This window comes from Peromyscus californicus, unplaced genomic scaffold (assembly GCF_007827085.1).
Source record: "Peromyscus californicus insignis strain IS unplaced genomic scaffold, ASM782708v3 Scaffold_13__1_contigs__length_99412109, whole genome shotgun sequence".
In the NCBI taxonomy this organism is placed as follows: Eukaryota; Metazoa; Chordata; class Mammalia; order Rodentia; family Cricetidae; genus Peromyscus; species Peromyscus californicus.
In genome coordinates, this window is record NW_026294424.1 from 4455158 (window position 1) to 4478002 (window position 22845).

The 22845-nt window shown below is 40.7% G+C and overlaps 1 protein-coding gene and 1 non-coding gene across 5 annotated transcripts in view; one reads left to right on the forward strand and one right to left on the reverse strand.

Moving 5' to 3' along the window:
* The window catches only part of Fam193a (family with sequence similarity 193 member A), a 135084-nt gene that overhangs the window by 100811 nt on the left and 11428 nt on the right, over positions 1–22845 (reverse strand). The window lies entirely within an intron of this gene.
* Positions 6137–6238, forward strand: LOC128109198 (small nucleolar RNA U13). The gene has a single exon (XR_008217738.1). It is a non-coding gene; the product is annotated as a small nucleolar RNA U13 (small nucleolar RNA).

Below are 22845 nucleotides of genomic sequence, written 5' to 3' on the forward strand. Positions count from 1 at the left end.
CCAGCCCACTGTCCAGGGAACAGCATGTAATGGCACACAGGTAAAGCCACAGAACATGTGGCGACATATAGATTAACAAAAATGGGCTCAGTTTAAGTGTAAGAGCTAATCAGTGGCAGGCCTGAGCTAATGGCCAAGCAGTTTTAATAAGCTTCTGTGTGTTTACTTGGGTCTGAGCAGCTGCGGACCGTGGGGCCACAGGAGCCAGGGAGGACCAGGAAAACCTTCAACTAGAAATGGCGCCCAACGTGGGGCAACAGTTTCCACCTAAAACCTAAAAAAGCTTTAAAAAAAAAAAAGAAAGAAAGAAAAGCAAAGCAAAGAAAAGAAAAAAAGATTTTAAAATAAAGCTAAAAACAGCTTCCTAGCTGTGTCTCTCAGGCAAGCCATGAGCTACAGTATGACAGGTTCACAGAGGCATGTGGACTTGAGTGCAGCATGGCTGCAGATTCCTGCCACGGTACACAGCGGCATCTCCAAGCCACACAGAATACTGCGTGACAGATTTAACTTTTACTAGTACAAAAAAAAAAAAAAAAAAGTTTCTGGGCTACATAATGCTGAATGGAGGTATGGACCCATTGCCTCCCAGAGTCAACAGAGAACATGGCTCCCTGATCTAGAGGTAAATTACCTCCACCATGTTGAAAAGCTAAAATGGGCGGAGTCAGCAGCCAAGGCTTCTGCTTCAGTACTAGTTACTACAGTTTAAAACAATAGTTACACAATAAGACAGATTCAATTAAATAAGACTTTAAATGATTTACAGTGTATGTAAAAATGTACATAGACTTAAAAGAAAAAAATATAGTTATATAAAAAATAGTTTTAGTCTTTAAAAAAACAGTAAAGGTAATATAAAAATAACCAAATTAAATAGAGAATCTAGATTGTGTTGTCTTTGATATTTTTATCTACAAAAAAACACTTGATTATAAAGCCTGTTAAATTAAGCATATATATATATATAAAAAGATATCTTGACTTCAAAATTTAGATCTAAGGATATGTTGATTTAAAGAGAAGGCTCTGCTTTTGTTTCCACAGAAAACAAGAAACTATAGATTTGTTCCACATTAAGATATATCAGGTTTAGCCAGTCAAGACCCCCTAAAAGGTCTCTGATGACACCATGACCCAGATGATCCAAAATGATTTCAAGGCAACTGGCTCAAACAACACAGCCTCACAGATTATTTCAGTCAAGACTTGGCCATAATTCTTAATTTTCTCAGGATCCCCATTAGATTGCCAGCACACTCATCCAACAAAAATGTGTAAAAAGCTACTCTCAAATTCCCAAAATACTGTTTTAAATGTTTATTTTTATTTAAAGAGGGTTAATTATAAATACAATCTCTTTCTAAAGAAGAAAAGGGGGTAATATAGATATGACAGGATAAATGGGTAGATTAATGACCCTACTTTTAAAGAGCAACAACTTGTTTAAAAATGTTTTATTGCTATGGATTTCAGTTTATTGATATAAATTTAGAGTTGATTTTATTATAATCTATATATACACTCTTGTTTAAGGTATTATGTTTATGTAACTCATTTAAATTGTAATGGATAATTAAGAAATACAGATTAATAGTTAATCATCTATGATAATCAAAGTCATGTTAAGTTTTCTAGGTATACATAGATATATTTCAATTAGGTAATCTTCAAAGACTTCAAAGACCTACAGAATACGGCATTTAAAATGTTTTAAAAACTTAGCCGGGCGGTGGTGGCGCACGCCTTTAATCCCAGCACTCGGGAGGCAGAGCCAGGTGGATCTCTGTGAGTTTGAGGCCAGCCTGGGCTACCAAGTGAGTTCCAGGAAAGGCACAAAGCTACACAGAGAAACCCTGTCTCGAAAAACCAAAAAAAAAAAAAAAAAACTTAAGACTTTTCTGGACAGTGAGACATGTCTGCTCCTGGCAGCACCAATTTACTTCAAAGAGGAAGATGGACATCAAAGACACTCCATATGGAGTTTATCTTCTTCTTGGCAAAAATAGCCATTTGGGCAAGAAACTGTTCTTGCCTGGACTTCCTGACAAAATGTATCAACTGGACGTGCAGGATCCAAAGAAAGGTGACCACTGAACTTTGCAAGGCAAGACAGTCCTTCAGGTTCCTGCTTCACAAAAGAATCTGCCAGACATTCTACAGGACACAGAAAAAAAAAAGTGACTGAGAGACTAGACCTATGGGCTAAAGATGGATGCCCCAATGCTGCAGAGGAACTTTGGATGACTGTCCAAGCAGACAGCTGTCTCTGTCATTCTAGATTTTTGGAAGTTGCTTACAATGCTCTCCCTGTTTACTTAGATAATATTGTATCCTTCTGAGGTCTTTGATGTAGTTAAAGACTAGACAGATAATTTTCCTTGGTTATGATAAAAGCTAAATTAGATATGAAACAGACTCACAAATAAAGGATAGATGATAAAATATTTTCTATAACTTTGCCAAATATAAATAGACTAGATATTGTAACTGTAATTCTTGCTTAATAATGCGTTTTGTTATATGTAATTTTACTATGTTAAAGTTAGAAGTTTCCTTTTCAATTAAACAGAAAAGAGGAAATACTGTGGGATAATGCTTTTGTACACTGGTTTAATAAAACGCTGATTGGCCAGTAGCCAGACAGGATGTATAAGCAGGATAAGCAGACAAGGAAAATTCTGGGAAGAGGAAGGCTGAGTGAGGAGACACCAGCCCACTGTCCAGGGAACAGCATGTAATGGCACACAGGTAAAGTCACAGAACATGTGGCGACATATAGATTAACAAAAATGGGCTAAGTTTAAGTGTAAGAGCTAATGACAGGCCTGAGCTAATGGCCAAACAGTTTTAATTAATATAAGCCTCTTACCTGGGTCTGAGCAGCTGCGGGCCGTGGGGCCACAGGAGCCAGGCAGGACCAGGAAAACCTTCAACTACAAGGGTTTTTGGAGTCCACTACTTATGATGGGACACCTTGTGGAGCCTTGAGGCAGGGGGAAAGGCTTGGACTTGCCTCTATGGGATGTGCCTCTCCATGGGAGGCCTTGCCTTCTTGTGGAGGGAGTGGAGGGTGGGTTGGGGGGGGGGAGAGCTGGGAAGACAGGAAGAGAGGGATCTTTGGTGTGTAAAATGAATGAAAAAATTTTCTTAATAAAAAAAAAAAATTCCCTGCTTCACAGGAAAGTCTGTCAGATATACTAGGCCTGTAGGCCAGAGTTGGATGCCCTAACGTAACAGAGAAACTTTGGGTGACTGTCCAGGCAGCCTGATGTCCCTGTCATTAGGTAACACTTCATCCTTCTAGGATCTCTGTTGGAGTTGAAGACTAGATAGCTATAGTTATAGTTTTCCTTGTTAACAAATTCAGAAAAGAAATTCACAAAAGAGGTGTAAAGTGTATAAAGTTCAGAGACATAAAAAGATAGTTTTATTTTTGGTTGTGAGCCTAGCCTTTAATCCCAGCACTCAGGAGGCAGAGGCAGGCGGATCTTTGTGAGTTCGAGGCCAGCCTGGTCTACAGAGCGAGATCCAGGAAAGGCGCAAAGCTACACAGAGAAACCCTGTCTTGAAAAACAAAACAAAAAAAAAGGTTGGTAATGCAGCAAGTCAGGATAGAGAGTAAAAATAGATATAAAACTTTGGTCTCACAACAATAAGACAGATAATAGAGTATGTTCTCTAATTTTGCCAAATACAAACAGACTGAATGTTGTAACTGTAATTCTTAATTGATAACTGTTTTTTGTTGTGTATAATAGTACTATGTTAAAGATAAAACCTTCCTTTTTTTAAAGTAGACAAAAAGGGGGAAATGCTGTAGAATAATCCTCTTGTACACTGTTAAGATTTGTCACTTGAATTAGTTTAATAAAATGCTGATTGGCCTGAAGCCAGGCAGGAAGTATTGTGGGGTGATCAAACTAAGGATGATAGGAAGAAGGATGAGGCCAGGAATCACCAGCCAGACACAGAGCAGGAGATAAATGTGCCATGCTAATAAAGGTACTGTCACGTGGCAGAGCATAAATAAGGAACATGGGTCATGGCAGAGCGTAAATAAGGAATATGGGTTAACTTAAAATGTAAAGCTAGTTATTAATAAGCTTGAGCTATCAGACAAGCATTTATAATTCATATTCAGCCTCTGAATAGGTTATCTGCAACCTGACAATAGGGACAGGAAGCTTCAGTTCACAATAAATAACTAAGTAAGCAAGTAAGTAAAATTGTGTGATGGCCTGCTGAAGACCCACAGCACCGGATGGGAAACCTCTGGTCTAGAACAGTCCCACTAGATACAGCCAGTATTCTTTCTTTTTTTTTTTTTAAGATTTATTTATTTATTATGAATACAGTGTTCTACCTGCATGCATGCCTACAGGCCAGAAGAGGGCACCAGATCTCTTTACAGATGGTTGTGAGCCACCATGTGGTTGCTGGGAATTGAACTCAGGACCTCTGGCAGAGCAGCCCTTGCTCTCAACATCTGAGTCATCTCTCCAGCCCTACAGCCAATATTCTATATAAATGACCAATACATGATACTTGTTCTCCTATGGTCAGATGGACAAATCTGAAAAAGAAGTGTTTAAAATTTAAACTTTAAATGAAAGTATCATCTCTCACTGCTAAGGTTAATGAACATTCCAGAAGAAAATCTCCTTCCTGAGCCTACAATTTGGGGTTCTGACAGTTTAGAAGTCTTTATATCCAATAAGTGAATAGCAACATCAAGCAGCTGACAATGGGCCTGACCATGTGGATTCATGCCTCTGAACCAACAGCTAAAAAGCAAGTAGTGTAGACCAGAATAGCTGAAGTTACAGACTACATCATTAAGAACTACATGTCTAGGAATAAAACTCTGAAGTGTACCCACAAAGTAACCCAACAAGAAACTATGTCAATAGTGAAGCGTGAAAAGAACACAAAACAGGTAGAATCCTAAAAAGTGGATTTTGTTTGAAAATGTCTTTTCTAAACTAAGCTCCTTTCTATAATGTTGATGTGTCTTCCCAGATTAGTAACATTGATGCTGATAAATGTTCCAACCGTCTGAATCATCTGAATTTGTTATAAAACAGAATGAAGAAGAAAATAACAAAACATTACCCCAGAACCATATGTCCCTCGCCCAACAAAATTTAGTCAGCCTGAGTTCTGTATTTGTACCTACACGTTTCTAAATATAATGTCTACAAAATCAAGGCTGTATTGGAATAAATAAACAACCGCAGACTAGCAGAATGCTTTTCATATGTCAGTGTAAGTCACCACTGAGGGGAAACTAACAGTCTGAATGTTAGTAGTCAAGGAGGAAACTGCACAACAGCTCCATGAGAGCCTGGAACTCAGCAGTTAGAAAACCTGAATTTTGCCGGGTGGTGGTGATGCATGCCTTTAATCCCAGCACTTGGAAGGCAAAGGCAGGTGGATCTCTGTGAGCTTGAGGCCAGTCTGGTCTACAGAGTGAGTTCCAGGACAGGCTCCAAAGCTTCACAGCAAAACCCTGTCTCGAAAAAAACAAACCAAACCAAAACAAACAAACAAAAAATCCTAAATTTCAACTCTAACTCCATCTCCCAACAGGCCATGTGCAACCTTGAAAAGCCTCTTTTCCCTTGGAGAAGACATTCTTTTAAGAAACAGGCATTTCATAAGCTCTGAAAACACTGTTACTGAAAATTATGGTTGCTCATAATTTAAACCCTTGGAATAAAAGAGTACAACATTAGGTGACACTCATTACCCACTCTTCACCCTCCAGCAAGTGCTTAGCCCTTCTTGGCCTGTTTCTTCATTCACTTATGAATGTAGTTTTAAAAATCTACTCAAGAGCCGGGCGGTGGTGGCGCAAGCCTTTAATCCCAGCACTCGGGAGGCAGAGCCAGGCGGATCTGAGTTCGAGGCCAGCCTGGTCTACAAAGCGAGTTCCAGGAAAGGCACAAAGCTACACAGAGAAACCCTGTCTCAAAAAACCAAAAAAAAAAAACAAAACAAAACAAAACCTACTCAGGCTTGCCAGAGAACCAAACAAGATGCTGAGATACTGTAGGTTATGAGCTTAAATGCCGAGTCTGAAGTCTAGACACTAGAACATAGTAATCGCCAGTCAAAATGGCCACTATTTCCCATCCTTTTCAGTTCTTAAGTGTGATTACTGGGTGTTTACACCATTATGTAACACACCTCCTTCAACCCTCATTATTGATATTATTACATTTTCCATCTGACATGGGGAAAAAAAAGGTTGCTACTTATTACCATTAAAATGACAAAATATGGGGCTGGAGAGATGGCTCAGCTGTTAACAGCATTAGCCACTCTTATAGAGGACCTGTTTCCAGCATTCTCATGATGATTTACAACCACCTGTACCTACAACTTCTTAGGGATATTTCAGGCCTTCTTCTAGCCTCTGTGTGCAATGCACACATGTGGTGCACAGACATACATGTAGGAAAAATACACATGTGCACGCATATGTGGGGGGGGGGGGAGTTTGAGACAGGGTTTCTCTGCATAACAGTCCTGGCTGGCCTAGAATTCAATGAAATTCACTTTATAGACCAGGCTGGCCTCTCAAGGGCTGGGATTAAAGGCATGTACCACCACTGCCTGGCCAATAAATCATTTTTTTTTTTTAACTGACAAAATGTAGGGCTAGAAAAAACAACTCCGTTGGTAAAGTATTTGCCACACAAACATGAGAACCCGAGTTCAGATCCCTAGCACTCACAGAACAAGTAAGTCCAGGAACACATGTCACATAAGATCAGTATGATGAAGACAAAAATGAAGTGAATGAAACTGTTTTGGGGCTGGAGAGATGGCTCAGAGGTTAAGGACAGTGGCTGCTCTTCCAGAGGACCTGGGTTCAATTCCTAGCACCCAAATGGCAGCTCACAACTGTCTGTAAACTCCCAAGATCTGAGACTCTCACACAGACAGGCAGGCAAAACACCAATGCACATAAAATAAAAATAAATAATGAAAAAAAACCTGTTTGTTTCACATTGTACCTTAACATGAAGCCAAGCCTGGGGTCTCAAACTTGCAGCAAACTATCCTGCCTCAGTCTCCTGCATACTGGGCTTACAGGTACGCATCACCACAACCAGTTAGAATAGGTGTTTTTAATGTTTTTCCTCTGATGTGGACCCAACTCAGGGTTCCCACTTGCAAGTGCTCTATAACTGACTACATGCCCAATCCTTAAAAACACTGTATACATTTACTGTCCACACCATGTGTTGTTTTAATAGAAAGTAAACACCATGTGGTATTTTAGTAGATGACATACACTGTGATGTCCTGTAAGTAGTAGACGGTATACACTGTGATGTTTAGTAAGTAGTAGATGGTATATCAAGTATATATTGTTTACTTTATCTCAAATCCTTTTAGGACTGGAGATGTAGTTCTTGCTTAGAACACAAAAGGCCCTTTTGATCCCAAGATTCTTAAAAAACATCCAAGGGAAAGAAGACAAAGGGTGGAAGGGAAGAAAGAAGTGAAAAAAGGAATAGGCTGGGTGGTGGTGGCACACGGCCTTTAACCCCAGAACTCAGGAGGCAGAGGCCGGCAGATTTCTGTGAATTCAAGGCCAGCCTGGTCTACACAGTGAGTTCCAGGACACCCAGGGCTAAACAGAGAAACCCTGTCCCGAAAAACAAAAGAAAAAAAGCACTGGGGAAGTCCTGTCTCTAGAGTGTGATATAGTGCTACAAGTTTTTAATTTCAGCACTTGCCAGGTGGTCAGAGGACCAGGGTTCAAGGCCAGAGTCAACTACATTGAGCAGTGGTTCTCAACCTTCCTAATGCTGCAAGCCTTTAATACAGTTACTCATGTTATAGTGACCCCCAACCATAAAATTATTTTCATTGCTACTTCATAATTGAAATTTTCCTACTGTTACAAATAGCAATGCAAATATCTGATATTCAGGATAGTCTTAAGTGACCCAGATGAAAAGCTTTGTTCACAAGGGGTCGCAACCCACAGGTTGAGAACCACTGACATAGTTTGAAACCAGTCTGAAAAATAAAATACAAAAATAATACTTTTCTGACTTTCTTGAAATATACAGTATATTACTGCTCTCTGTAGCTATCTTTTTATAGAAACAGAACTCCAAAACTTATTCCTACTATCTAACTTGGATTGGTAGCAACTTTCAACCTCCTCTCTTCCCTACTCTCCCCAGCCTCTGTTTTCAATGTCTGTGTGATTAACTGCACTGGTTTTCACATGAGACTGGGATCATGGCCAGGTGGTGGTGGTGGCAGCAGCGCACACCATTAATCCCAGCACTCAAGAGGCAGAAGCAGGTGGATTTCTGAGTTTGAAGTCAGCCTGGTCTACAAAGCAAACTCCAGGATAGCCAGGGCTACACAGAGAAACCCTGTCTCGAAAAACAAAAATCAGCCGGGTGGTGGCGGCGCACACCTTTAATCCCAGCACTCGGGAGGCAGAGCCAGGTGGAACTCTGTGAGTTCGAGGCCAGCCTGGGCTACAGAGTGAGTTCTAGGAAAGACGCAAAGCTACACAGAGAAACCCTGTCTCGAAAAAAAAAAAAAAATCAAACAAACCAAAGACCGGGATTGTGTGGAGCTTGCCTTTCTCTGCCTAGACTTATAGTAAATAACAGATTTTATCTTGGGGCAGGGATGTTGAACAGAACCCAGCATCTATGTTCCTTATTTCCTTTATGCATTTGCTGACTGATATTCAGGTAGACTCTATATTCTGGCTATGTCACACTGGAGCAAGGTGTCTCTTCAAAACACTATTTTCGGGGGCTGGAGAGATGGCTCAGAGGTTAAGAGCACTGGCTGTTCTTCCAGAGGTCATGAGTTCAATTCCCAGCAACCACATGGTGGCTCACAACCATCAATAATGAGATCTGGTGCCCTCTTCTGGCCTGCAGGCATACACGCAGGCAGAACGTTGTATACATAATAAATAAATCTTAGCAACACTATTTTCTGAGTGTGATGGCTTATACCAATAATTCCAGCACTTGGAAGGCTGAAACAGGAGGATTACAGTGAGTAAGAAGAACAACTTGGGTTATGTAGTAAGATTTAAAAAGCAAAAGGTTTCTTTAACTTTGCTACTATAGACAACAGTGAGACTACTGAAAGGCATGGTGGTTCCATTAATGAAGTTTTTATTTAAAGCAAAACAAAATTTGCTGGGCATAGTGCTATATGCCTATAACCCTAGCACTCAGGAGGCTGAGAGAGGAGGATTGCTTAACATACTTACATAGTGAGTTCTTGTAGCTGGAAGTTTTCCTGTGTCCCGCCTGGTACGCAGGCTCTCAGACCCAAGTAAACACACAGAGGCTTATATTAATTAAAACTCTCAGCCATTAGCTTAGGTTCCTACTGACTAGCTCCTACACTTAAACTCAGCCCATTTCTGTTAATCCATATGTCACCATGTGTTCCGTGGCTTTACCTGTGTGCCATTACATGCTGTTCCCTGGACAGTGGGCTGGTGTCTCCTCACTCAGCCTTCCTCTTCCCAGAATTCTCCATGTCTGCTTATCCATCCTATACTTCCTGCCTGGCTACTGGCCAATCAGCTTTTTATTTATCAACCAATCAGAGCAACACATTCACAGCATACAGAACATCCCACAGCAAGTTCTAGGCCAGCCAGGGCTACAAATAAGATCCCATCTCGGGGTTAGGGATTTAGCTCAGTGGTAGAGCACTTGTCTAGCAAGTGCAAGGCCCTGGGTTCAATCTTCAGCTCTGAAAGACAAAATAACAAATAAGATCCCATCTCAAAACCCCAAACTCAACAACAAAAACTTATTTTAAAAATTTTTAGAGATTTATTTTATTTCACATGTGATATATATGTATGAGTGTTTTGCCTGAATGTATGTATGTGCCCTGTGTGTGTGGTGCTCATAGAGATCAGAAGGCATCAAATTTATTGGAACTGGAATTACAGATGATTGTGAGCCACTAGGTGAAAACTAGGAATCAAACCCCAGTCCTTTCCAAGAGCAACACGTGCTCTTAACTACTAAGCCATCTCTCTAGGCCCTACCAATAAAACCTTTTAATTAGATTATTAGCAAGCCTGAAATTGATCCAGAAAGCAAAATCAAACCTAGACCAAAGACTACCAGAATTTTCAGGCTAGAATTAATGAGTGGCCATCTACAGAAATATAGTGTCCCCAAGCATCAAGAAAGCTTTCACTTGATAAGCTGAATGAAGGTTAAATGTCTTAGCATCAAAACATCCTAGACATATGACTCTGAAATATGAGTTCAGACTGAATATTGTCATCATGAGACTGCCTTCTCCAATAACTGGACCCACTTCAGCACCAGTTTAAGTGCTTTAAGCATGCTAACACCATCTTGGAGTCCCTGAACCTGGTATCCATCTACTGTGACATCAAGTTTTTAAGCTTACATCCTCCATGCATTTAGGCAACACTACATCAATGGCTTATTACTACAGGCAAGTTCAGAGCCATGAAACCATCAAGCTGGCTAATACAGACCAAAACTATGAGCTGGGACAATGTAGTCCAAGAAGCTTGATGCTTCAAGCACCACCCTGATGACTTCTCCTCGCTCTTACCTCTCTAGGGACTTTTTCCACCACCCACTTACCACTCTGGAGCTTATATTGTTCTGAAGGCTGTTTACTACCTTTCCAATCAATCACTGCTTTCATTGGGGGTGGGAGGGAACATCATATATGTGTTCTCTTTGTGTATACTTCTGAGTTCATGTAGAGGATGGAGATCAATGCCAGGTGTCTTCTATTGTTCTCTACCTTATTCTTTGAGTCTCTCACTGAACTTAAGAGTTCACTAATTCAGACAGACTGGCTGCCAGCAAACATCAAGGATCTATCCTATCTCTGGACACATTACACACACATAGTGTGGTGGGGGAGCATAAATGCACCAGTGCACACACATGCATACACAGAGCAACACATACATAACTTGCCTGAAGAGAGCAAAGAGAATGTAATATGTTCCTTCCATTTTCACATAAAATGGAAACCCCCCCTTGCTTTCTTCATCTTGGGCAAAGGGTGCCACAGGAGAAAATGAAATAATTCGGGATCAGCTCCTTTTTCCTTCCTTGTCCTCTGCCTTTAGTCCTACTCCTGTGCTTGGGAGAATGGGGCCAGGACATGGATAGGGGTGTTGCACTTTAGTCAGGAGGCCTAAAACTGGATCCTAGTCCAGACAGTCCAATACCTCCTCCCTAAGGAAATGTTAAAAGGAAGACATGATTAATCAATGCCAGTGCTCAGCCCTCAGTGTAACTTCAGTTTTCATGAAATAATCAGCAACTATATAAATTTCTTTGAAGTCATAGATTCATGAATGGCACGTGATAATATTTACTGAGAGCTGGGCATTGGTGGCACACGCCATTAATCCTAGCACTTGGAAAGGACACAGAAGCAAGCAGATCTCAGTGAGTTCAAGGCCAAACTACAAAGCGAGTTCCAGGACAGCCACGATTGTTACTAAGAGAAACCCTGTCTCGAAAAACCAAAAATATTTACTGAGTCCTACTATGACTATCTTACCTACTCTGTATCTGCATCTGTATGTTTTATGCATGTATCACAAAGCCATGGCTTTAGGTTAATTTACCCCTGCTGTGGATATCGCTCTGTATGCTGTGAATGTGTTGCTCTGATTGGTTAATAAATAAAGTGCTGACTGACCAGTAGCCAGGCAGGAAGTATAGGCGGGACAAGAGAAAGGAGAATTCTGAGTCAGGAGTCAACAGCCAGACACAGAGGAAGCAAGATGTAAAGGCAGAACTGGGAAAAGGTACCAAGCCACATGGCTAAACATAAATAAGAACTATGCGTTAGTTTACATGTAAGAGCTAGTCAGTGATAGGCCTGACAAAGCTAATGGCCAAGCAGTTTAATTAATATAAGCCTCCGTGTGTTTACTTGGGTTTGAGTGGCTGCAGGACTAGTGGGTGAGAGATTTGTCCTAACCGTGGGCCAGGTGGGATACAGGAAAACTTCAGCTACATACCCCACTGTTCCACTAAATATGAATGTTATGTAATTAACTTATTTTATACAATATACTACTGACATTCTCAATGGTCCCATCAGGGCCTTTTGGAATTAACTATGAAAATGGACAGGCAAAGTGGCACATACCTGTAATCCCTGCACTCAGAAGGCTGAGACAGGAGGAGACTTTCAAAAACCGAACCTTGTCTCAGAATAGGGGGAGGAGAGGGAAAGACAGAGGAGGACAGAACAGAGCAGAGCAGAGCATGGTAGCTCATGTCTTTAATTTCAGTACTCAAGAGACTGAGACAGGCAGATCTCTGAATTTACGGAGAGCCTAGTCTATATAGCAAGTAAAAAGCTTCAATAGTTCTTTAAGAAATATGTAATTGGGGCTAGAGAGATGGCTCAGTAGTTTAAGAACATGTACTGTTTTTGCAGAAGACCTGAGTTCCTGAGCTCAATTCCCAGCACCCACATCAGGCAGCTTACAACTACCTGTAACTCTAGCTTCAGGGGATGCCTCTGACCTCCTCAGGCATAGGTACATATACACTTACATATACATATAAATAAATAACAAAAATATTTTTAATTAGAAACATATAATTAAGCCAGGTGTGATAATATACCATATAAACCTAGGAGTATAAGAGTTCAAAGCCAGGCCATACAGTAGTAGAGCATGCCTTTAATCCCAGCACTTTGAAGGTAGAGGCAAGAAGATCTCTATGAGTTCAAGGCTAAACAAGAGTTCAAAGTCAGCCTCAGGTACATAGGCAGTCTGAAGCATCGTGGACTAAATGCTAAATGAGATTCTCTCAAACAACAATCAGTAATTACCTCTTTTCAGTAACTAATCCTCATCATGAGAGACATATAAACTAATGCTCTTCCATTACATTTTTGAACTATAACTGGCTACCTGTTTCCTCACTGCATCCAGCTTGCCTGGAACGTTTCTTTCTTTGTTTCTTTCTTTAGGTTTTTCGAGACCACGTTTCTCTGTGTAGCTTTGCGCCCTTCCTGGAACTCACTCTGTAGCCCAGGCTGGCCTCAAACTCACAGAGATCCGCCTGCCTCTGCCTTCGGAGTGCTGGGATTAAAGGCGTGTGCCACCACCACCCGGTGCCTGAAACATTTTCTAAGGGCAAAGTCATGGCATGCCTTAAATTCTGGTCATCACGGTAAGAACACACACACCTCACATGCTGGCATTGCATGTTTTATAAGATCTTTCAGTTCAGTATAACTGAAAAAAAAATCACAAATAAATTGATGAACTCTTAAATTCACACAATAGAATATGTCTACCCTTCAAATATAACTCTTTAACTTTCAGAAACTTCTTTAAAAACTTCTAATTCTTACGGGGTGGTGGTGGCAGAAGCTTTTTAATCCCAGCACTTGGAAAGCTGGGGCAGGCAGATCTCTATGAGTTCAAGGCCAGCCTGGTCTACAGAGTGAGTTCAAGAAAAAAAAAAAATTCTAATTCTTTATCTCATTTAATTCATTCAATACTCAATGGCTTGTAACAGTGTATTTTCTCTCATATGCAGAATTATAGACTTACACACACACACACACACACACACACACACACACACACACACACACTAGATTTGGTGCTATAGTCAATGGTAAAGCACATGCTCAGTGTAAGTGGGGAGAGGAGGTGCTTGTTGCCAAGCCTGACAACCTGAGTTCAATCAGGACCCAAATAGTTAATAGAGAGAACTAAGTCCTTTAAGCTGTCTTCCATGTGTGCTGGGACACATGTGCCCCCCTCTCCATACACAATAATACAATAAGAAAAATTTAAAGAAGAGAGAAGAAAAGAGGGGTAACAGATATTGGGAGCAGGCCAAATTTAATTCGTCAGCTTTTACTGGCAGCATCTGCCGAAAACAACAGTCCCTCTCAAAACATATAGAGCTAAATGGAAGGTATCCATCACTGGCTGCACTTACTCAGGACAATTGCTCTTCTACACCATCCCTCCATTACGCAAGGATTTTTGTTAAAATTCAGCAAAATGAGCTTACATCTTCATAAGAGATCCTTGTTCTTTCTTACACAGTAACCTGAAGGTGTCACATTTTAGCATTTTAACAGAAAGATTCAAAACCCTACTGTACAACAGAATCTTTTAAACAGACAGAAAAACTTCATTTCCCAGTATAAATGTGCATCACAGTAACTATTTACACTATTCTTAGCAAAGACACACATAATGAGACCATTCTAAACATCCATTTCAAAATACTCAATACAGCAAGGTTTCTGAGTAAGCAATTTTCTACTCATTGCTAAAATGGCACTTTCACCTTGAGAGGGTTTAAGTATTTATTTTTTTAAAAATATACTGAACTTGCTGGGTAGCTTTTTACTAACAACCACTTAGAAACAATAAGCAATTTTAGATGAATTATCTTTATGGAAAAGAAAAACTCATCTTCAAAATAGGCAATATTCTTTATTTGGCCACAAGATGACCAGCAAACCCATATCTTGCCAAATAAGAGTCCCCATTCCTCTCATTACGAAACAATACAAAGACTGAAACTCCCTCCAGGTCTCCCAATCCAACACACTGCTATCAGCACCTCCCTGTGTCTCACTGGGGAATAAGCTTTGCCAGCTGCTCCTCCTGAAACTACACAGGATAATGGCTGTTCCATCACCATAAATATCCAGTTTGAGCCATAAAATCCTGTTTATCTAAGAAACTACTTCAAAATCTATCTGTATATTCTCTCTCACACACACAAATGAATCAGAATCAAGCAAAAAGCACAGGCTGGCTCTTCTTGTAAACACCTATCTTTCACCATCTCAAAGCAATTCTTCCAAGATTGCCTCTCAATCATTTGTTTTCAAATCTTCTGCCAATGTTTCTATGAGTATTCCGAAAGTGTTTGCTGACAAAATAATGTACTTCTGTTGCTGCCACATGGTTTTTATGCACTATTTCTGCCACTTTGCCCACTCCTGCCCTTGTTGGGAAAGTTTTTCCCAATGACAGGTGGCTACTATGTCCCACAGTTCTGGAAAGGCATGACAGATGTTGCACACTAGTTCTACTACTCATAGTAGAGAGCTAAACTTCTGTACTGGATGCCTTTCTTGAAGTTCAGCAGAGATGGGTTCAGCAGATCTTTCAAAACTGTTGTAGACACCCAGCTCTCTGCCTATGCTCACCAGTCAGAGCTGCTTCTACAACCCAACCCCACCAAACACAGAAATACAGGCTAGAAACTTTGAGCCATTTTAACAAAACTTTGTAAAACACTAGAGTCTAGTAACTAGACTGAGTAACACATAACTTCAATACTGCTGCAAAAGTTATGGGTGGTATTTCACTTCTGGGTACTTATTTTTAAACATTTTGCCAACGGTAAATGCTACACTTTCCTTCCCTAATCTCTCAAGGTTGTTAGGGAGGGTTAGGACTCAGCAGTTAAGAATACTGGGTGAGCAGGGTGGTAGTGGCCCACAGCTTTAATGGGAGGCAGAAGCAGGCAGAGCTCCATGAGTTCGAGACCAGCCTAGTCTACAGAGTGAATTCCATGACAGAAGGTTACACAGAAAAATCCTGTCTCTAAAACCCTGTAGTTTTAGAAAAAACTAAAAAAAAAAAAAAAAAAAATTAATAATAATAATAATCTTCTAGAGGACCCAGGCTGGATTCCCAGCATTTACATGACACCCTCTTCCAGTCTCCATGAATCCTGTATGCACACAGTGCACAGACATACAAGCATACAAGCCGACAAAACATCAGGACACATAAAAAAATAAATAAATCTTGAAAAACAGAAGTCCAGCCGGGTGATGATGGCACATGCCTTTAATCCCAGCACTCGGAAGACAAAGCCTGGCAGATCTCTCTGAGTTTGAGGCCAGCCTGGTCTACAGAGGAAGATCCAGGACAGGGACCAAAACTACACAGAGAAACCCTGTCTCAAAAACAAACAAGCCGGGCGGTGGTGGCACACGCCTTTAATCCCAGCACTCGGAAGGCAGAGCCAGGCGGATCTCTGTGAGTTCGAGGCCAGCCTGGGCTACCGAGTGAGTTCCAGGAAAGGCGCAAAGCTGCACAGAGAAACCCTGTCTCGAAAAACCAAAAAAAAAAAAAAAAAAAAAAAAAAACAAACAAACAAACAAAAACAAACAACAAAAAAAAAAGCTAAGGGTTGGGGATTTAGCTCAGTGGTGGAGCACTTGCCTAGCAAGCACAAGGCCCTGGGTTCGGTCCTCAGCTCAAAAAAAAAAAAGTCCATGTAAATCTACACTTCAAATAATCCTTGAAAGTAGATGCTTGGTTTTACTTAAATCGTTCTCATAATTTCACACAGCTAATGAGCAGCTTGTGAAAAAAGTGTGGGCTCTGACACAATGAGCCAGTGTTCCAAATGCTTTTACTACTAGCAGAGTCTTCAACCCATAGCTTCTATCCTGAGAACCAATTTAACTAAAAGCAGACAACAGAATCTATGGACATAATAAAAAAACACCCTGTGATGGTTTGAATGAAAATGGCCCCCATAGGTTCATATATTTGCATATGGTAGTCCCCAGTTGATAAACCGTTTGGGAAGGATTAGGAGTTGTGGCCTTGTTGAAGTGGGTATGTCCTTGCTGGAGGAAGTGTGTCCATGGGAGGTGGGCTTTGAGGTTTCAAAAACCCATGCCAGGCCTAGGTCTTCTCCCCACCCACTCAATCTCTTGCCTACCCTGCAGATCAACATGTAAAATCTCAGCTCCAGCAGCATGCCTGTCTGCTTCCCACCATGATGTTCACAAACTAAACCCTCCAAAATGTAATCAAGCTTCCAATGCCTTGGTGATTGTGTCTTTTCACAGCACTAGAACACTAAAGCACATTAACAGACCACCAAGGACTACTTAGTGATAAATGCTACCAGGAACTCAAAGGCAGGAGATGAGACACTGATAGTACAATTACAAAAAAAGATGCTACTTCTGTGTGGTGTTTGTTTGTTTTTCTTTCTTTTTTCTTTTGTTTTTTTTTTGAGACAAGGTTTCTCTGTGTAATCCTGGCTGTCCTAGAACTTGCACTGTAGACCAGGCAGCCTCTAACTCAGAAATCCACCTGCCTCTGCCTCCCCAGTGCTAAGATTAAAGGTGTGTGCTACCATGCCTGGCTACTTCTATGCTTTTAAGAAAAACATACACAAGTCAAAAGTTCACTTATGGTGTGGAGAAACGGCTCAGTAGTTAAGAGCACTGGCTGCTCTTCCAGAGGACCCAAGGTCAATTCCCAGTACCCACCTGACAGCAGTTCCAGGAATCCAATGCCCTCTTATGGCCTTCTTGAGTACCAGGTACACCAGTGGTACACAGATATAAATGCAGGCAAAATATCATACATATAAATTTTCTAAAAATAGTTTTTAAATTTTTTACAGCTGGAGAGATGGCTCAGCTGTTAAGTGCACTGACTGCTCTTCCAGAGGTCTGGAGTTCAATTCCCAGCAACCACATGATGGCTCACAACCATCTGTAATGAGACCTGGCGCCCTCTTCTGGCATGCAGGCATACATGTAGACAGAATAAATAAATAAATCTTAAAAAAAAAAAAAAAAAGAAAGAAAGAAAGAAAAGCCACTTCATAGACATGGCATAAAAAATTTACATAAGGAAGACAACGAGCTTTGGCTAGAGGACTTTCCTCACCAACCAATGACTAGAGGCATCCCTCCACTGACAAGTCATTTCCTTAATAACCCCTAATAAGCTGTGAAGAAGGGCTGGGCAGCAATCAATGAGAACATTCTACTCTGTTGGGCCACTTCCAACAGCAGAACTCCCAAATATTTCAAGAGAGATTTTTTTTTTTAAGCAAACTATTAACAGTTAAGTTTGGGGCCACTGAGATGATTCAGTCAGTAAAGTGCTTACTACGCAAACCTAATGACATGAATTCCAGCCCCAGAACCCATATAAAAGTGAAAGGGAACAAGTGACTCCAGAAAGGTGTCCTCTGACCTTCTCAGGTACACTGTAGTATGTAGGCATCCATGTATACACACATCATACATACAAATGATAACAACATCAGGAACCAACAAGGTACAAAAAGTGAACCAACTACTAAGAGATATCCCGACTTCCACATGCATACCATGGTCCTGTGTGTACACACATACTGAACACATGCTTTTTGTTGTTGTTGTTGTTATTGTTGTTTTTCAAGACAGGGTTTCTCTGTGTGGCCCTGGCTGTCCTCGAACAGAGATCCACCTGCCTCTGCCTCCTAAGTGCTGGGACTAAAGGCATGCACCACCACCTTCTGACTTGAACACATTTTTTAAAAGTTTATTGAATTTTAACATGAAAATTTCGTTCACACTTAACACTTTAATGAGCCTTAATGGTTGGAGAAATAACATAAGAGCACTGATTGCTCTTCCAGAGAACTCAGGTTTAATTCTCAACACCTATACTGTGGCTCACAACCAGTCCCCGGGTATCTGATGCCCTCTTCTGGTCTCCTCAGGTATTATATGTACATGGTGCAGACACACATGCAGGCAAAACATAAAATATTTAAGGAAAAATTTAAAGATCATGAGTAAAATGAGTCTTTTTTTTTTTTTTTTTTTTGGTTTTTCGAGACAGGGTTTCTCTGTGTAGCTTTGCGCCTTTCCTGGAACTCGCTTTGGAGACCAGGCTGGCCTCGAACTCACAGAGATCCGCCTGGCTCTGCCTCCCGAGTGCTGGGATTAAAGGCGTGCGCCACCACCGCCCGGCTGTAAAATGAGTCTTTTACAGTAATCTTCAGAGAAAATTCAATCTGATTTGTAAGCCTGAAAATCTGAGTTCCATTCCCAGAACCTTCATAAAAGTGAAAGGGGAGGGTTGACTCCATAAATTCCCACATGCTTCAAGTGATAAAATGAAGGACACATACGGATGGACACGGACGGGGATGGGGATGGGGACGGGGACGGGGACACGGACGGACACACACACACACACACACAATCATATGTACAATAAAGTGAAATAAATAAAAGGCATGGGCCATTGAAATGGCTCATTGGGTAAAAACTCTTGCTTGGCAAGCCTGACGACCTGAATTCAATCCTTGGAACTCTTTTATAAAAGATATAAGGGATAAAAAGGGAAAGCTGGCTGAAGGGAATACAGGAACTGATACTAATCTTTTCATAAAGTTTATTTTCACAATTATTCTTTTTTAATCCAAGTTTTCTTATTTGCACATGTGCACACACACATTTTTTTTTTAATCCAAGTTTTGCTATGTTGCCCAAGCTGGCCTCAAACTTCCACACTCAAGCAATACTCCTACCTCTGGCTCAGATATAGCCAGAATTACAGATGTGCCCATTTTATAAATGTAAAATAACAAGTGTATTAAAACCTGGGCACGTGGACTGGAAACGTGGCTCAGTGGTGAAGAGCACTGGCTGCTGCTCTTCCAGAGAACCCAGGTTCCATTCCTAGCACCATAAGGCAGCTCACAACTATCTGCAACTCCAGTTCCAAGGGATCTGACATTCTCACACAGACATACATGCAAGCAAAATACCAATGCACATAAAATAAAAAATGTGTGTGTGTGTGTGTGTGTAGAACCTGGGTTTGTGCTGGGGTGTTTGCTCAGCATTCACAAAGCCCTGGGTTCAGTACTCAGCACCAAGTAAAATCAGAGTGGTGGTGCTTACCCTGTAATCTCAGCACTGGAGGTGGAGACAGGAGGATCAAAAGTTCAAGGTTATCCTCAGCTATGTAGCAAGTCTTAAAAAAAAAAAAAAAAAAAAAAGTGAACCAAAGACCAGCCTAGGCTACATAATAAAATTCTGTCCCAAAAAAATAGAGAGATGGCCAGGAGGTGGTGGCACACGCCTTTAATCCCAGCACTCAGGAGGCAGAGGCAGGTGGATCTCTGTGAGTTCCGAGGCCAGCCTAGTCTATACAGCCAGTTCCAGGATGGCCAGGGCTACACAGAGAAAACCTGTCTCAAAAAAAAAAAAAAAAAAAACAGGGAGAAAACAATTTAATAACTAAATCTAGGGGCTGGAGAAAAGGCTCAGCAGTTTCTTTGCAGAGGACCCAAGTTTGATTCTCAGAGCCCACTCAGAGCAGCTCACAACTGCCCCTATTAGCTCAAGGAGACCTAGCCTATAACTCAATACACAGACCAAACTGGCCTCAAACTCACACAGAGTTTCCTGTGTCTCTACCTTCAAGTGCCAGGATTAAGGGCATTTGCCATCATCAAGAAAAAAAAAATCTGGGACTGGAGAGATCAGTCGGCGGTTAAAAGCACTTGTTGCTCAAATAGAGGACCTGGGTTCAGTTCGCAGCACCATATGGTGGTTCCCAGTCATCTGCCAGTAACTTCAGTTCCAGAGGAGCCAGCACTCTCTTCTGACCTCCATAGGCATCATGCATGTACATACCATGAAGGCAAAATGCTCATGCACATAAAATAAAAATTTTTAATATGAAAATAAAATTAAAAACCGGGCTAGGGAAAAATCAGGCTAGGGAAATAGCTCAGTAAGTAACAGCACTTGCTGTTCAAACAAGAGGGCCTGAGTTCAAATTCCCAGCACACATGTGAAAAACTGAGGATGGCTGAATGTGCCTGTAACCCCAGCACCGAGCACTGAGATAGGAGAAAGGTGGGTCCCAGAAACTCAATAGCCAGTCATTCTAGCTAATTGCAGGTTCACTGAGACCCTGTCTCAACAAATAAGACAGACTGAGCCAACAAGATGCCTCAGTGGGTAATAGTGCTTGACGAGCAATCCTGATGATTTGAATCCCATTTCCAGATTCCTTAGTGGAAGGAAAGCTGTCTTCTCTGACTCCACACATCCTGTGGCATATGCGTGCCCACAAATATAATAATAAACAATTTTCTAAATACTTGAAAAAAATAAGATGGAAAGTATCAGAGGAAGACATTCCATGTCTTTCACTTATGCTTACATATATGTGTACATATACAAATCTTAAGAGCTGGGTGTGGTGGCACACACATGTGATTCCAGTACTTAGGAGGTTCAAGGCCAGCCTGGGCTACATAGAGAAATCCTGTCTCAAAAACCCAAGTCAAAGTCAAAACAAACCAAATCATATAGTAAATAATGTGTCAAAATAGTCAAGAGGGGGCTGGAGAGATGGCTCAGTGGTTAAGAGCCCAGAGGACCCAGGTTCAATTCCCAGCACCCACATGGCAGCTAACAACTGTCTCTAACTCCAAGATCTGACACTTTCACATAGACATACATGCAGGTAAAATACTAAATAAATAAATAAATAAATAAATAAATAAATAAATAATTTTTAGAAGTAGCCAATGTTTTCACTTGACCTAACAATCTAATATATAATATACAAGAGAAAACAATTTTATTAAGGAAAGACCAAGTAAAACTCAATACCACACACTACTAAAATTAATCCAAGGTAGTAATTTTAATTTTAAAAGTAATTTTAGTTTAAAAACTAAGCTGGGACCAGGTGTGGTAGTGCATGCCAACACTTGGGAAGCAGAGGCAGATGGAGGATCTCTGTGAGTTCCAGGCCAGCCTGGTCTACAAATCAAGTTCCAAGATAGTCAGGGCTATTTATTACACAGAGAAACCCTGTCTCGAAAAAGAAAGAAAGAAAGAAAAATAAAAAACTAAGGATGATTTCTATTCTAAAAACAAAATGCTTTGTAAGCCAATGAAGTATGTTCCTCAATCTTTAACTCACACTGGTTAAAACATAAAATAAAGAGGCCTTTGTATCTTTGTTCTGGAAAATTAAGAAAATCAGCTTACAAAGCCTACAGGGCCAAAAATCCAATGGGGATCTGGGTAGAGGGCTCAATGGTAAGGTTGTTTGCTGCCAAGCCTGATGACCTGAACTCATCCCTAGAACCCATCCAATGGAAGGAGAAAACAGATTCTTGCAAGCTGTCTTCTGGCCTCTACATGTTCAAGTATACTTGCACACACAATCAACCAATCAATAAGTAAATCAATCAATGAATATATTTTTTTAGAAGTACAATACTTAAGTAACAAAAAGGTCAATTTACACACAAATTAGTAAACAATCATGAGTGGGTATGAACCAAACAGCAAGGGTCAAAACACATTAGAGACAAACTAAACATACTGTAAGAACTCAAGAGAGGTTGAGGGAAATGGTTCCGTGAAAGCGCGTGCTGTGCAAACATGACGACCCAGTTTAGACCCCCCCAAAAATCCCCATAAAGGCCATGGATTGTAGAGACAGGATTCCCAGAGCAAGCTAGTAAGACTAGCTTTGGGTTTGATGGAGACACTGCCTCAGTGAATAAGGTGGGAGATCGGTGAAGAATGATTCCTAGCAACAACCTTGGGCCTCCACATAGTCAAACACATGCAAAATTGTGCATACATATTGCAGTGTACACACACAACATTCTAGTATATGAAAAATGAAACAAAAAATTAAAAAGAAATCAACAAAGGTAACATTCTAGTCAGAGACATAACTACTCTCTCAGCAGTTGAAAGAACCAGCACACTAAAATATCAACAATAATAAAGAACTAAACAAAACCTAAACCAATTGAATCTAGCTGGTGTTCAGAAAACACCCCATCCAATATTAGAAAATAATTTCTAGTACACATATTAACATTCACAAAGATAGATCCAAAAGAACTTCAGATTTTTGAAGAAGAAAAAAAAGGTTAAAAAAAATCACAATAAAATAGTCTCTAGCCACACTGGAATTACTATAATTTACTTCCAGAGCTATATGCAGCT